Source organism: Homalodisca vitripennis, unplaced genomic scaffold (genome assembly GCF_021130785.1).
Source record: "Homalodisca vitripennis isolate AUS2020 unplaced genomic scaffold, UT_GWSS_2.1 ScUCBcl_89;HRSCAF=1065, whole genome shotgun sequence".
Lineage (NCBI taxonomy): Eukaryota > Metazoa > Arthropoda > Insecta > Hemiptera > Cicadellidae > Homalodisca > Homalodisca vitripennis.
In genome coordinates, this window is record NW_025776210.1 from 164,241 (window position 1) to 182,671 (window position 18,431).

Sequence of the window (18,431 nt, forward strand, 5' to 3'; positions counted from 1 at the left end):
GTAGTGACACAAAATATATTGCCTACGCAACAACTAGAACAAACTACTTTACCCTTGCAATCCTCAGTAACATGTGAATTACAGCCCACTTCAAACACCAAAAAACATATCCATAGACTCGTCTCTATTGAATAGCATCAGATTACCTCCACCACCGGAGAGACGGAGGTCTTCATCTCCAACCTCATTCTCATCGCAACCTTCCCCATCTCGACACAACAATATCCTTACACAATTTCAATGCAATGTGACGAGAATAAATTTAATTAACTTATCAGATTATAATCTGCAACTAAATGAAATTTCTCTGTTGTCTAAGGGACTTAACTTTGCTCCAACTCCAATTTTTGACCACATTCAATAAGTGATGGATTACTATTCAATTTGCCCGAAATGTGAGATTAAAATAATTTTTTTGATAATAACAATGACCCTCAAATGAACACAATAAATATTAAGAATTTACATTGCATGACTGTTGAAATGAAAACGTTCACTGAACACTTTAAAGATACATCAAGTAGGGAACCACCACCATTAAGTCCAGACCACCCTATCGAACCATTTTTGAACGTTATTTTATCTAACATTGCTAACCGAAATTTTTCTGATGATTTGCCAACGTCATCAAATTCTCTCTAAGGAAGAATCTAAAGCCATTTCATCACTGAAAAATAACAAAAGTATTGTAATTTTTGCCTGCTGACAAAGGTGATGTAACAGTAATCATGAACATTTCAGACTATATTAGAGAAGCCAACCGTCAATTAGAACATGAAGACACTTATCAGTTATTAAAATCTGATATGACAAACCACTTTAATAAAGAAATAACGAAATATTTGAAAGAAAATTCTATTCTAGAGGGATTGCCAAAAGAGCTAATTGATATTTTAATAAACATAAATCCTCAAAACACCCGTTTTCTACCTGTTACCGAAAGTACACAAAACAAAGATATCACCACCTGGCCGTCCCATAGTCGCCTCAACATCATCTCCCACAGAAAGAATATCAGGGTTTGTAGATATACACCTACAGGAGTTTGTCAAAAATGTACCATCCTACATGAAAAACACTGATCATTTTAATGAAAGATTAAAAGAAATACCCCAACCTATTGCAACAAATTTGACGTTAGTTACGATTGATGTAACTTCCTTATATACTAATATTGACCACAATAAAGGTATGGAAGCTGTGAAACACTTTCTAAATAAAAGACCTGGAAATTCAAAACCAGGCACTAACTTCATCATTACTCTCATAAATTTTATATTATCTTCCAATTGTTTTCGATTTCAAAACAAATTTTATTTACAAAAGAAAGGAACAGCAATGGGTACCCGAGTGGCCCCATCATACGCAAATCTTTTTATGGCAAAATTTGAACAAGATCTTTTACATTCTCAAACATTTAAACCTTTATCCTGGACTAGATTTAAAGATGACATTTTTACGTCATGGACAGAGAGTAATGAAAAACTTTTAGATTTCTTAAGCGCATTGAACTCCTTCGATAACAATTTAAAATTTACTTGCAAAATTTCAACAGAGTCAGTTACATTTCTGGATATTGACGTTTACATCAAGAAAGGTTACTTGAAAACACAAAATTAATGTAAAACCTACTAACCTTTTCAATATCTACACTACAACTAAATTATGCAGTGAGAGTGAAGATCTTAAAAAATTACTTTAGTAACATATATAATGCTTTTTTTAAACGAGGATATCCTGAGAAGCTATTGAATGAAAAGCTACAGCTCAATGAAAGTAATCTTAATAATAGTTATGTCAAAAAGAAATATTATGATGAGCCTAAATTAATAACACAATATCATCCTGGTCTCTACAAAATTAACAACATTTTTAAAGGAACTTACTAAATTCTTCAAAATTCTCCACTGACAGACTCATTTCTAAAAAGTATTCCACGTATTGTTTTTAAAAGACCTCCTATCTTAAAGGACATTATATCGAAACCGAAATTACCAGCTGATTCTGATGTGGAAAATAAATTTAAAGGAGCACATCCATGTAATAAATCAAGATGCATGGTGTGCAATCAAATACAAGAGTCATCAAAAATTTGAAAGTAGTTCAACTAAAAAAGTATACAAAATTATTGGAAATTTGACATGTGATACAAAAAATGTAGTATATAAAATTCAGTGTAAAAAATGTCCCTAAAGACTACATTGGCTCTACAACAAATAATTTAAGAATAAGAATGACAGGTCACCGTTATGATTTTAAGCATAATTGATGAATCAAAACCATTAGTCATTCATAGTAAAATACACAAAGAATCCTTTGAAAATTTATATACAGTAAAACCAATACAATCAATAAAAAATAATTCAAATACATCAAAATTAGGAAATTTAGAACAAGCATGTCAAATTGTCACAAAATCCTAAATTTCCCAATGGATTAAATCTTCGATACATTTAAATCATCTGAACACTCTCCTCACATCTTTACACCCACAGTTTGAACATATGTTTATCATTTCAAGCATATTATGCTTATTAATTTATTTATCTGTATACATGTATGTTGTTAATTATTTTATGTGTTTTGTTATGTTGTTTTGACCTGAAGAAGCGTAATGCGAAATATAGTTAATTAATATTAATATGTTGGCCTTTTTCTACACACACACACACATATATATATATATATATATATATATATATATATATATATATATATATATTATATATATATATATATTTAGATAAGAAGATTTTTTTTATTTTTAAACTACATATATATGAATTAAAAGTAAAAATATTAATTCAAAGGTGGGAATAAACAGATTGATAAAACAGTAACTGAGGCCAAATTCAACTACGATAGGAGTAACTTGGTCATTATATAAATATCTCCTATGGACCACTCTCGCGAAACTTGGATTAGAAAACTTTGTGGATTGTCCAAATATATTAGCCGTGAGTTAACAAAGAGAGGATGGTGTTCGTATTTCAAGTATTAAGTGAGAAAGATAACAAAATACTTAAACTTAAGGAATGGATTGAATATATTATAGAATCAATTACTTGCTTTTACTTATTAATTAACAAAGCAGATTGTGGTGATAGAAGCCTGAAAGACGTACCTGTATCCAATAGTTGTTTTGTATTTGTTCTCTAAATAAGTGTTAGGAGCTGTTATATATTTATAACAATTCTATAAATGAATGTTTCTGTTTTATGAATTTGTACATTCTCTTTAAATTGCTTTAGTTATATCACTGAATTCGCTGATAGTCTTTAAATTATGATATATGGCATTTTCAATTAGTAGATTTCTCAAATTAATATTATATGGCATTTTACATTATTAGATATTCAGTGTATAATTATTTGATGCTTTGCATTCTTAGGGTTTCTGTAATTTCGTTATAATTATCAAATTGTATGTTTATCTAATACTTAAATCCTTTTATGTGATTTTGATGCAGAACTGTAGCTCTAAAAAAAATAAAATTCTACCTAAATATAAAGGTTCTTAAGTTATTTGAGATATATAAACGTTTTTAAGTTAATTCTGATGTACTTATTTACATTTATTTAAATTTAAATTTTATTAAGCGTTCAAGCGTTATAAATATTTCTTTGAAACTCAGATTTAACTAAGTATGAATTCTGTAGAGGCAATACAAGAATAGTGATAGTGCAATTTAATAACGCGTTTTTAGATAAGGGTACAGCTGTGGTTTGATGAACGTTCTTACAATAAAATTATATCTAAGTTTATGTCATTTAGTTTCAATTCCTCCAAGCAAATACTATAAATACGTTGTGGTTTTGTGGATAAAGTAACAACGTAACAATTTTCTAGCGCTTTCACGCCATCCCCAAGCTCTCTGCAACCTGAAAGCCGCGTAGTAGTTTTAAATTGTCCGTTTAAAAACTCAACTTGAATAAAGTGTTATTAGTTGTACAATAATACTCCTATACTAAAAATGTTGCACACCTTTCTATTTCAATACATATTCTTTTTTTATTCCATATGGCCCTATCGGTCTTTCAAGGTTTTTCTTTTAAAATTGTCATGACGATATATGTAGTTATAATATGGTTTAGATTATTCATTGTAGGCGTAGTTTAGTTTGTGTATACATATGGCAAACCTCTTAAATACAAGTATTGCATGCAACTATTATATGTTATGACTGTTACATACACTCACATAAGGCAAAAGTTTTCTTTGCCTAAAATCAAAAAGTGTAGAAAATAATGAATAATTATATCATACATAAAGTTAATATCCAGAATGAATGACGAGAATATTAAGTCAAAATTTTATATGTTCATCTTACCAAAAAACAAATTAAACATAATGCATATGATATAGATTTTAGATTAAATCCATTTACTCTATTGTTTTATCGTAGTTCGAAAATGAGAAACTTGGAAAACAAGTTTATATATACCACGTTGCCCGTGATAATTTATTGTCAAGTTAAGATCAGTTAAAATATAATCGCTTCAGCTGCAGATATGATTTAGACCCAATATTCAATGGAACAGATTCCAAATGGAGCGTTAATAATATATTAAATCTTCCCGCTACAAGTGGTAATAGACAGGGCCGCGCTGCATGCGCAGCTCAATCCTTCTTTCTAATCTGTCCTTGTTACCGTAATCTGTAGGATTTCTTCCATATGCATCTATGCGAGGTTTATGTTATCTACATTATCAGCATATAGAACAGAAGTACTAACTCAAGTATGAATTACCTTAAATTACCAGTAAAATCCTTGAATAATATGTTATTTTATTCAAGTATTTAAAATGAGTTATCGTTATTTTTACCAAGTAAAACATATGAGGAAATGGAATTCACACATATACACACACAATGTACACATAAAATACCTTGATTTGACTATAACCAAGATCAACAGAAAGCACAATTTCAAAATTTACAGAAAAACCGACATACACAGATTTAGTTACTCCTTCCTCATTCGAATCACCTACATCACCAAAAAATGGCTGCATTCAAATCAATGATCGACAGATTACACAAAATTTCCAATGAAAGCTGAAGATTTCTAGAAAGAATCAAATATTATTAAATACATAGCCCAAAGGAATGGATATAAACCAAGCATGAATGTTGTATTATCGAAGAACTACACAAAGAAATAAAATAAGAAGAAAGATATCAAATACATTCAATCAGATATTACATTGTCACAAAAGTAACAAAACATTTTTATAAACAAGGATATCAATTGGCTTTCAAAATCTCGAACAACCTCGAACAAAACCTATTAATCAAAAACAAAATCAATTCAACAAACCAAAATCAAAATTCAACAATAGTGGAGTATACGAATTATATTGCAACGATTGTCAATCCCAGTATATTGGACAAACCGGCCCGATCCTTCAAAATTAAATTTAATGAACACATAAAAGCATTGAAAACATCATAAAGTTCAAAATATGCAGGACCATTTAAATAACACCGGCCATACCTACATACACTAAATCGAAAACAATCTTGAAATTTTACACACAAGCAAAAAAGTCGCCTATTGTTTACTTTAAAACATTTTGAAATTTGAAAAAGTACCAAAATGAATCATAATATATTATTAAATGACAAAAATTTTCCAAAAAAAAATTTATTATTTGATAGACTTTTAAAACAATTATATACATTGATCACACATAAAATTAAATACAACAAATTTAGCCACCAAGGTAGTGAAAAACCACATGACACTTTGGTCTTTATTTATTTATTTACATAATTTAACTTAACTACTTAACTTAATTTAACTTAGTACCTGAAGATGAATTCCCAGAATTCAAAATGTACATAGTATGGAAAATAAAAAGTTTAAAAAGTGTTTAAAAATGTTTATAATTATTTACATAAACCAAATAGTTCAAACTTATTCTTTTTAGAATAAATGTTGCAATTATTGTTTTTACTAGAGCAACTCGGGTCTACGCACAGGCCACATTGCCTATGTAGACCCATTTCCTTAGAGAAAACTTTCCTCAGGCAGAAAAGATAAGAATTTATTATAATAAACCTGTTCAGTTACTTTTATTTGTACTTTTAGATTAATTATAATTATTACGTGTATCTTTTATTTTCCTGTGTATATTGTAAAGTCTTGATGGAAGTAAACATTTAAAAGAAAAGTACTAAACTGTGGCTAATCTTTTCTTGATAAGTGTATTTTGGAAATTTTTTGTGATTTCCATGATACATGCCATTTATTTTTACAAACTAAAAATAAAGATACTTATATCTGTTTAGCATTAGCAGGTCATTATTTAGTACGATGTTTCAGATGGATTGTATGTCAATTTCAGATGTTTTTACCACGACCCTGAGTAAAACAATTGTTTTACTGCATTATATTAAACAGTAATGTATAATTTTTCGATGTTAAAATTTAGATTCTATTGCACATTAGGATTCAGAACTGGTTTTCTAATGGAACTTAACATTAACACTTAATTCCCTTACCTAAATAGTTACGTGTTTACTTAATAGTGTTTACTTACATAGTGTGTCACCTATAAGTTCTACAACAGTGTGTACATTTCAACATATCTATATAAAGCCACCAGTGACCCTACAAGGTTAAATTCTTCTCCCGGATATAATGCAAGCCTCTTGGCTCGCTATTGTTTACAGTTTATAGTTATAATAGGAATATCCACTAAAATATGCCTTATGCTTCGCCATGCAATAAGTTCCGAATATGACAAAAAAAATACAACTAAATGGGTCTAAATCTATCTTATTGTGTAATTGACAAACAAGAGTTCGATAGAAGGTTTCAATCACTCAGAGATCAGATACCCCATGGTGATGTCCGTAACTCCGTGACGACTAAAACACGTTTCGACGTCTGTTTGGTGTAAACATTTTCTTTGAGCTACTCTCTGATAAATTCGCAAATGATTTTCTTATTTTGTCTTCGATTCGTCTCTTCAGCTAAGGATTGCTGCTTTTATAAGTTGCAGTTTTCCTTCTGCGCTACAGAAACCTTAGAACAAGATAAGGAAGGTAAGAAACTGAAATTTTCTTTGATTCTGCCAAATCTCAGTGATTGTCTTCCAACGTTTTTTTGAGATATTCCATACCTGATGTCTAATTATTTTAGATTAATAAAAACTCCCTATATGGAATATAAATATAAATTTCATCGCTAATGACGTGTTGGATGGAATTTTTAAACTGATATTTCTAAAATTACCAGCATAAAATTTAAAGTCACGCTTAAAAACCCACTCTTGTCGTGTTCACTCTTCCCAGACTTAATAATATTATAAACTGATTTCCAACATGCAACTGCTATGCAAAAGTCTTAGCAGAGTATTTTTTTGTTTAATTTCAACTTTTTCAATGTACGCGTAAAAAAGTAGTTTTACTAGTGATTTAATTGCATGTTAGACATAGTGCAAAGTCTATGGGGAATTTTTTTAAATGTTCGATATATTTCTGTTACTGCAAAAATGATCAATAAAATAGGAGGCGTAGATTTACTTGAAGATTTTTAGCTGTTGGCTAAACCACACCGAGGTTACATAAAGAGGTATGTTTTAAACCAACCCGTGGTTGCAAGCTGAGGTGTCAGAATCAAAAATACCTCAACCCAAGGCTACTGGCCGGGTACTAAACCTACCCGAGGCTGAAGGCCGGGGTCGTCATTTTACATAGACCGCACATTAGAACCAGATGTTTTTAAGTAGTTAACTAAAAAATTATAAACGTATACTCAAAGTGATTTAAGAAAACTTAATTTGTTTTAGGCAGCCTCTCAAGTCGTAATAAACGAAACATTCTAGGAGTTTCAGAAATCTTTTACTGCGATAATCAACTGCCAAATATCACACACCAATCATTTTGATAATTATATCTGGATTAAACTTTGATATGTTTGTTTAAAATAATTATGTTAATTATGAGTTATTGCAAATTATTCCTAATAGTTTTATATGATTTTTCTTATTATGATTAATACCAAAATCTATTGCAAATTGATGTTATTTTAAGAGTGAAAAGATTATCAGGAGTAAGTGGTACAGAATTGCAATATAGATCATGTATCAAATCGTATTTTGAAAGAAATTCGTTTAAAAAAAAGAAGATAACAAACCTTTCTCGGACCTCGAAAAAAATATTTTTCTATTAGCAAAACATTTAAATTATCTCATACACAATTAAATGTCCAGGTATGATAGGTTTGCTTAGACACACGTCAAAAAGGTATGTAACGATTAAGCTGTTGGTGTGTGATCACAGAATTAGCGAGTGATGTCCTTTTGATGGGCCGGTTGGCAATAAACTATAGACCTCGGGTGTGAAATGAGGACAAAGGGTCCTTTGTGTGATGTACTTATGATTAAGCACCATAGCATGCAATTAGAAGATATTGCCTTTTTTAATAAATTATACTTTAATAATGACTGTAATTGGAAAGGAAATACGGATTGTTAAATTCCCTTCAAATAAACTCCAAATTAATAAATATCGTAGGCAATATAATCTCTACCATCTCTATTAAAGTTTTAAAATAGCCAATTAAAATATTATTGGTTGCAATAAACTTAAGAATATTATATCCTTCTTTTTTTTAGTGTCCAACTTTATATAGAAGTAATGTTTCTACTGAAGCCCAGTTAATAATTTTGTCAAAGATAAAAACCTAATTATTTTTACAGACAACATAAACATTTCAAAGCTCTTCGAGTCCTGTCTTTTGTCGACGAAAAATTATAAATATAAATACAAAATGTTATAAGAAAGGATTTTATGTCTAAGTCTCGTAATACCCTAGTCCTCGAAAAATATGTTTATATTGACAAGCCATCGTCCTAGTGTCACATGCATCACAGACTGAGTAGGCTATATTGGATTATCTTACCACGTTTAACACTAGGTACATTTTACTATGAATATTTTTGTAAATAGTTTTAAAAATAATTTTGACATATAATGCGGTCACATATGATACATTAGGTAAAATACATAATTAGCCATCGTGGAGGTTATTGCTGTAACTCCTAAGCTACTAAGAGCAGCTAACACTTCAAGACAGTTAAAATATTAGTGCGCATCCCTCGTGTACATACTAAAGTATACATCTGGAAAACCAGTAAAATGAGCGGACTTGCATAATAGAGTGTGGATGCCTCTGACACTTGTTAAGCTTATCTTAGCCCGATAAAGAAAGGTCTCTGCTTACGCCATTCCTTTATATAATAAATTGTTTGCTACTGGAAAAATTCACTGATTATTTTATGCCTGAGGTACAAAATAGGCCGAAGTGACGAGCCCCTCTACCTGTAGCCTGAAAATGCAGGCAACGGTGAGCCAATACCCAGACCATCCTTTGTAGAATATGACCGTCGGATCCGTTGCAGAGCAAGTCTAGAATGGTATATACCTTTATCCATTTTTTACGGCGAATTCCCAGAGGTACAGGATACATTCATGCGTGTGACAGTCTGCCGAGGTATTACTGAACACGGCTCTAGCAACAGCCTAGATCAGAATTTCCATCGAAAGCCCCCCTCATTGCCCAGTTTACCGGGAACATTAATACCCCATGAGGTCCAAGGTTACACCGCCTTCTGTGCTTGTATGTCGCAGCCACCAGCAATTCGTGAGCTGGTACAGAGACTGAAAGTCCAGCTGGGGATAGGTACACTGGACATAATACTAGCGTGCTTACTCTTTATCCTCTGTAATTTCCGAGATAACTGAGCCGGTTGTGGTTAAATTCACATTAAATAACCGTGAGTCTTTTCCCATAAGTACAGGAGATTCACGGATTTCTGGGATGCACCTGAAATCCTAACCACTGGCTATAGGTACAAGGCCTCCTTAGTCAATACCTAGAGCCAACCATGCCCTGTTGTCCATTTCCTACTGCTGTTCTTGTCTCTCGACTTGCCACCTGGTGTGGCTGGACGGCCTTCATGGTAAGTGAAGAACGTTTTGGCTCTCTTTGCCCTAACCATGTTCCGCTATGATTCGTAGGAATAGTACAGGGAGATTTGGCAGCCAAGCTGATGACGGGCGCAATGGTAACAACCCTTAGCTGATTACTCTTTATCCTCAGTAAATCCCTTGATTCTATCTAGCTGGAAAATAAATACCTTCAAGCTGGGTATAGACGCACGGTCGAGAATCCTGGGCTGCTTACTCTTCAACCTCAGTAAATTTCTGGATACTGAGCTCGCTCTTGTTAAATCACCTTAAGTTTTCCCAATAAGTACAATGATAAAACTAATGAGTTTGACATACCGTTATTTCAGACATAGAATTACGGAGGGTGCTTTATTTTTTTTAATATAGTTTAATACGCATCCAAACTCTTTTTTAGTTTTTGGATATTTTTATTGTTTATCTAGATTAAAATCTAGATCTCACACTTAAATATACTTCATGGTTTAAATATTCAAAACGTATACTATTTAGAAAAAAATATATTAAATAACTTTCGCGATGAGGGTTAAATTATATCTTTCAAATAAGATATTCTACAGATGTCTACGACTACATGAGGTTCTGATAAGTTAACACTGTTCTAATAAGTGAAAACCTAAAGTCTTGAATAAATACACCCGGTTCCTAAGAAAAAAGGGTTTTTATTTTGGTTAGCAGCCAAACATACTTATATTCTATTACACTGTTATATGTCTTTTATTTTTTATTGTTAGATCAAGTTTATTGTTTTAAATTAATATTCAAAATAATAGAAAAATTTAATTTTTATAAGCATAAAAATGTAATTCTTATCTTGCCCATTTGTAGCCTATATAGAACACATATCTCTAGCAAACATAATCTGTACACTGTAAAATTATATCGAGGTGTCCACAACAGTACTTTTTACTATTTGAGATTTCAAGATAAAATAATTAAACTAATAATATGCATATATATGTATATATATATATTATATATATATATATATATAGTGTTATTTTCCTTATTTTTTGTAGGTAGTATTTGTGTAGTATTTTTGTAAGTTTTTTGGGGGAAAATTATATCTTTTTATTTTTTTTAAGTTAACAATTAGAAATAATTTTAGTCTGCATAATACCTGTAATTGAAAAAAACTATTTAGACCAAATATATCAGGTTTACAAATGACATTATAATATTGGCTTAATGTTATGTGAACATTTTGATTCTGAATTGATATAGACATAAACAAATAATACAGATTTTGCAAAGAGCAACATTTCTCTTAAATTGCACTAATCCAGGAATAATTGTTGTTTATCCTGGATTATAATCGGCTGATTGATGCATTTGATACATGACTTTGAAAACATATCGTTGTCATTTTATACATTCCTTTAATTGTTATGCATTATGTTTAATGTTGTTAACTGTTTAATGGAAAGTTTATAAAGGATAACAGGACTTAGGATATTTGCCATCACGAGATGTTACAAAATCTCATATAACAACACGTTTAAATTATAAAGATCTTTCCTCTTAATCAGGTGCTAAATTAATTTTAAAAAAATTATAATAAAGCAAGAAACGTGAAAAAGTAGCGATACAACATATTCAAAAACCGCTTGGAATCTGACAGACTTGACAGTAAAACAGTCATTAAGAGGGTTGAGAATTGTCATGCACCTGTAAAACTTGTGTTTTTTTAAGGAATATTTTTCTGTAGGCTTTAATGGTGACCCTTTGACGAGGGCTAATCAAATAGATAGACGAAACTTTGTCACAGCAGAAAACACTCCACTTCTTTAAAATTGTAATTGCTAGCTTAACGAGAGAAAACCAGCAAGGACTCAGTTTAGCAGCTACAATTCTAGTATGGTAAATATACTTTACAGGAGGATCAACATTCAGTCCAAGAAGAGATTTATTGTTCAGTATTTACTTATTAACGATAATGGAGACATAAATTGAACATCGTTACATAATCAATTTTATACTTTGTTCCTCCACTGAAAAATAATATTGAATTCAATATAAATGTTTAATTCTTGCAAGCATAAAATTTAAAAATAAATGTTTAAGAAATATCAACAAGCAAATTTACTGGGAGCGACCGTTGACAACCTTCAGTCTTATTGTTGGAATTTTTTGTGACATTGACAAAAGCAAACAACAAACAGTATTGGGTCCAATACTAAACCATGTGGGATGTTCAGAACAATAAACAGTGAATTATAATTATGATACTGAATTTTGACTTTTTTGAGTTCTCCTTTCTCTTAGTGCAGCGGCTGAAATCTGACGCTGTCACACACTAACTCCTGGAATATTGAGTCACGTTGTCTGAAGAGATCACAATGAAATTGGCCTCGAACAAGCTCAAATCAAACTCTATGCATGTTTCGACTACAGAAATACTTAGACTATTGTGTAATCTAGGATCTTAAGTATTCTCTTTGTTGCAATATTTTATGCCCAGACTCTAAGCACTGTGGAGCAACCGATTTCTCAACAAATAACGTAACTATGGTGGGAAGGGTTGATTGAATGTGAGTGTTATAGTTTGTTCTTGTTGTTACGTTAAAATAGGGTGGTAGGGAAAAAACTAGGCAAAATGATCAATGTATGTAAAAAAAAAATTTTATTAATGGTAACTATTGTGACAATAATTTTATAATTATAACTATTATTGTAGGAGAATGAGCAATGTATTACACAATAGATGTTACCCCTATATGTGCACTTCATTTTTATAATGGATATTCTGTTTCAATAACAAACATGGACATCCTATTCAAATGGTGTACCAACTGAGATAAGAGATGATATTTAGAAAAAAATGTTCTTTCCTCCTATCCATTTTAGAATAAATTAGGCTTTTCAACTTTAAAGGGTATTGTTTCGAGAGCCCAAAATTGGAAATTCATTAGCTTTTTAGCAGAATAACAATGAAATAACTCGCATTTTAAACCAATCTGCCCACGTTCTTTGATGTACTTGCTTTAGACAATTCAACTTAGGACTTTAAACTTATATCTCAATTTCAGCTGCGGAGGAATTCCCCAATGGAACAGTGTTCGTAGCTTTCTTCTCATTAAAACAATGTATGTAATATGATGGATCCTTACGTTAATTTTGGAGTGGAATAAATTGAAGATAGATATAAATTGCAGGAATTCCTGTAAAAGTCTTAACGAATAGATGTAATATCGTGAAAATAGAAGCAAGAGCTACCATACCCAGCTCCCTGCCCATTTTTATCTGTATATTTGACATTATCATACTCTCTTGGCTCAGTCTAGGAAGTCAAAATAATGGTTTACAAATATTACGTAGTCTCATATCTTATAAAAATTGTTAAACAATTGGTTCTTTATAAAAATTGATAATGCGTCTATAATAGTTTAATGTATGGTGATCTTTCTTTGAGGGGTTTTATTTCGTTTGATTAATAACGATTCTTTCATTAATCTAAACGTAGTATCGAAACCCAACCAAAAAACAGAAGTGGGGAAAATCTAAGACCTAATATAACCTTGGAAAGTGAACCTAGACCGACCACCCAACGCTAACGTAACATAAGCGTTACTAAAACTCAAACATTAGCAAACCTAGTCCTTTACCTTACACCATACTCTAAAGTAAACTGAGTGTGTGGCCTTGTCCCCCAAACCTAACCTAGCCAATGCTATACCAAGAACCTAACCTTAATTAACCAAACAAAATAAACAAAACCAAACCCAAATCTAAACAAACCTAGCATACACATAGCCCATAACTTAACGTAGTTTAAAACTCAAAACCAAACCCATCCTAAATAACCTATATTAACATTACCCACAACAAAAAAACAAATTATTCAACTTAGCATTATATATTTAAATAAACTAATAACTTAAACTAAGCTAAGCTAATCAAAGATAACATTATCCTAGAAATAAAGCCTTATCCTAAAATTAAATAACCACAACTCAAGATATTGTCCAACTACTAGCGAATTTTAGTATTAGTAATAGAATACAAGACTGTTATGCTATTTAGTACACGTTAATTACTATTTAATCATGGACTTATTCATCTTCCATGAGTCCGCTGTATGTTCACACGTGTGTTAATTTAGGGGTTTTTCCCCCCCCTTCGTGACTTAGATGGCAGCATTATACGTGTGAGAGCGAAATTGGAATTGCCACAATATAGGGAAGCTCTTTGTCGACAGGTACAGCACGGTCTACTACTTGCATGACATAACCTTTCTGAGAAAGGACCTCGTAGCTCATAAAAACCAGTATTTTAATATAATTACTGACGGATTAGTAATAAAACCTGGAGTTAAAATTTAGTAGTGTTTGATGGGAATATATTGAATTACTAAATAGATGATTTAACGAAGTGAGAATAACGTGATATTATATAATATACACATAAATATAATATATAATATAAAACTAGTTTTGTTTTTGAGACAAGCATAAATCAAATGCATAAGCTCTCCTATTTCAGTTTTTATGGGGAGCGCTGTAATCACCCTGTCGCCTATCCTGGTGGTAAAAAAAACCCCCCCCCCAAAAATCCCAATCTACTGGTCATTGTATCTACTTTTTTACTTGTTCCCAGCCTCTATGCTTCATCATCCAGTGAAGGAATATATAATAAAAACGGTTCAAGGCTTTTCGATTATTAGACAAGTAAATTATCTTTACAGTTCGGATCTAAGAAAGTAAACAACCCTAAATATCTTTTTTATTTACAGATATTTAAGAATATGTTATTAAAATAATGAAGGTTAAGGTCTTGTCCAATTTTATTATTGTAACATAAGAGAGTGATTAAACACAGTATTCATATGCAAAAACTAATATTTGTACTTAATATAAAAGCGAATAATTGCAACTGTTTAAAAATTGTAAAGTACGAATTATTTTTCTTCTTTTTATGTTAATTATGGTTAAGAACTAGGAGAACTAAAAGCATATGTTTTAATTTAAATAAATTAAGTTTAACAAATTACCGGTGTATCATTTAAAATACTAAAGATAGTCACTGTAAGTTTATTGGCTTTATTGGGTTTTCGATTTGTTGAATCTTCAAAAATTTATTTTATATTACTTTTATATACACGTTAATAATATAAACGTATAGTGAACAGCAATCAAAAGTAATTCTTGGCTCTAAGGCTTTCAACGGCCATATAATGATTCCAAATTTTCATTAGTAAAATAGGTGAAATAAAGAAATCATGTGGCTCTTCCCCAGTTTTATTTAAATGAAAAACTGTCGGTGATCATAAAGTAAACACATTGAAATCCTACTCATTTCATTTTGCTAATGTTTATAAAATTTCATTTAAGCAATTATTAAGCAAAGAAAAATTACTCTATATTGCTATAGTAGCCTAAAAAAAGGTTTCCCCTCTCATAGAATGTAAGTTTCACTTAAAACTATATCAAAAAAACAAATGAACTTAGTAGAAGAAATTAATGACATTTAAAACTTGCTTTAGTCACTTAAATGGAAAGTAATTTACATGTATATAAGCATTTTAAATGCCTTGCTTGTATTAAATGCTTACTTTCAATTCCTTAACCTACATTTTACTCTCGGATAGATCGAAAGGCCATAAAATATTCTAAAATCGGATAACGGCAAGTATACTGTATATAAGTATACATTATATGGAGCTAAAAGAGGCAGGCGAAATCTCCTAAAAAGTGTTGTAGAAAAAGTACCAAATCATCCTGAGTGATATGAATGATGGTAAGATCAGATTAATGTGGTACGGCGCATTGTTAATTTCAAATTTTCATTCCAAACCTAACGAGTGACTAAATTCTCAGATATCTCACTGAAGAAAAATCTGTTACAAGAATAATCAATAGAATTATAGTGGAAGTTGCCGTTTCACTTTTGTAGGCTTAGTCGTGATCGCTCATGTAGATGATTTGTAAGATATGAATAATAAGAAGTAATTAGCCTGCTAAGGTTAGGTAAAACTTCACAAGTACAACTTTTAATTTTACACCGATGATAGTGGAAGAATAAGAAAAACTCAATATTCGTTCACGTGTATAACTTGCGAAGAACTGGAAACTGCAGAAAACCTCCATATTTAGGCATATTTATTCAATAAAAAAACTTTGTTTAATTACCTTTTTTCTTATTGATTTCAGTGTTTACAAAGTGAAAGATATCTTCTATTGTCTTGTTATTGACAGTTTTTTAGTCCCTTCCGCGTGTGGAACGGAATTTTAGTAAGCACACTATAATACATGAAATAAAGAAAATAGGCGCATAGATGATCAGGTATTTATCAATATTTAATTCTTTGCGGAAAAGAAACATTGAGGGATATCTTGATATTGGTGGTTGTGTTACGACCTATTTTATGGCGCACTTTGCGATAGACGATAAGAGATAAGTGTAATATTTGCATGAAGACTGTTGGTTCTAAAGCTCTATAATAATATTAATGTTTTCTATATACATCAATTAGATAATTCTATTTATTATTATTCTGTTCTAATATTTGGCCGATCGTATTAGAAAACTATAGTCCGGATACTTACCAGACTATCGATGCCTTGTTATTGTTCGTTTAATAAAACTGTCACACAAAGTAGTTTAAAAAGTATTGTAAATAATTAAAAATTAAAAAAAATACAGGAAAACATCAGAAATAAGGACTAATACACTCATGATTGATAGTGTGGCCGCTACATAATCCTTAGATAAACGTACCCAAGGTAGCGGGGAATATATTCATAAACTTCACGTGTGTCTAGGCCGGCCACAACAAAGAATTCTTCAGACCTTTACTATGGACTGATCGCGATCCGTAGCTAGAAACAAGAAATTCCAATCACAATGTATTGAGACTAAAAGCCTCAAAACCTGCTAATACATTGAAAGAACAGAACTCATGTTGTAAGTAGCAAAAACCAGTTTTAACTTTCAAACAATTTCTACTAAAATCTCGTCACATGGTCAGAATCAGCTTAAAAAAAACCGAATACGTCTAACACGAACACACTTCCGGCTTTACTCAGTCGGATATTTTATGTAAAGGTGTTCAGTACGTAAGGAATATATTATAAAAGATTCTCCTCTATATAGCAAACTATAACAAATTTGCGATAAACAAATTAATAGGTATTGTTTAGCATCCACATCTGAATGTCGTTACATGGGGCAGTAAACATTAGTAAACAAATGAGAAAATGTTATGTGATAATGAAGATAGGAATACGAAACGATAGGATCAACACGTGATATTAACCCGCGAACCGACATTACAGAAGATGTGGTGACTGGGTTATCTAACACACTCTGAGGCTCCCATCACTTCTGAGTATTCCACATTACTTGATAGTTCATTTAGCCTGACCTTTGGAGAATTCTGGCCGTGATTCCCTTGGAAACATAATTAAAGAAAAGAATTAACAAGAAATGTGCTCTCTGAGACGACCAAGGTCCCTACTCCGACTGACGACCCTGAGTATACACGATGAGGGAGACACCGGGTATTAACTTGTCCAGGACATAGTTATTACAGACAATTTCAGCCCTTACTGATTTATATAATTCCGGATCATACTTCGGTCATTTTTGCAGCATGGTTTAAAGTGCTCGGAACAGGAACTCCTATTCGCAGCCAATAAATGTTGGTAGAATAGGTCATAACAAAATTGTCACGCTTATTGGGCAAGACTCAATGCAGTTTCAGGCTTCCTTTCTTAATTGATTGAAGGTTAATCCAGAGTATTTAGTCTACCTTTTCGCTTTAATTGCTAAACAAGTCATAAAAAAGAGTCACAATAACTAGTGAGTATTACGGAAATTGCAACTTATTTTTTTGCGCAATCCCATAATTTTATGCGGTAATGTATGAAATATTCTGCTTGAAATTTCCTCGGCGTAAATTAAATGATATTTTCCAAAATCAGATAATCCTAAAGGGAACAAAAATATTCCCTTCTTCCTAGATTGTATGGTAACTCGTACGGTACTAATAACTTGGGCCCAGACTACAGCAACTCTAAAATGAGTTTTACTACTACAAGGAAACTCCTGTACATGAGGAACACTAACTCTAGTGCCTGCTCTAGCGTGTTCTAATGGTTTACTATCTGTAACCTTGAAAAATCTTCTTAGTGCGATCATTACGCTCCACCTTGACTGCAAGGAAACGAATTACAATATTCAGATCAGCCTTAAAACGTATGATTGAAAACATCTAATTAGTGTACTTAGTGTTGCTATTTAAAACACAACGCTGAAGGGGTTTATTGTTTGTAATGAAAATAAGCGGTACTAGTTAAATGCAAAAAATTCATGTCGGGGTTAAAAAATTGATAAACACGGCGGGAGCTATATGTCTGATAGGTTTTGACTAAGAAAAAACTTGAAGTTGTCAAGCCACGATAAATGAATTATCCTCGATAAACAACAAGAATGTTTTCTGATAATTTAAA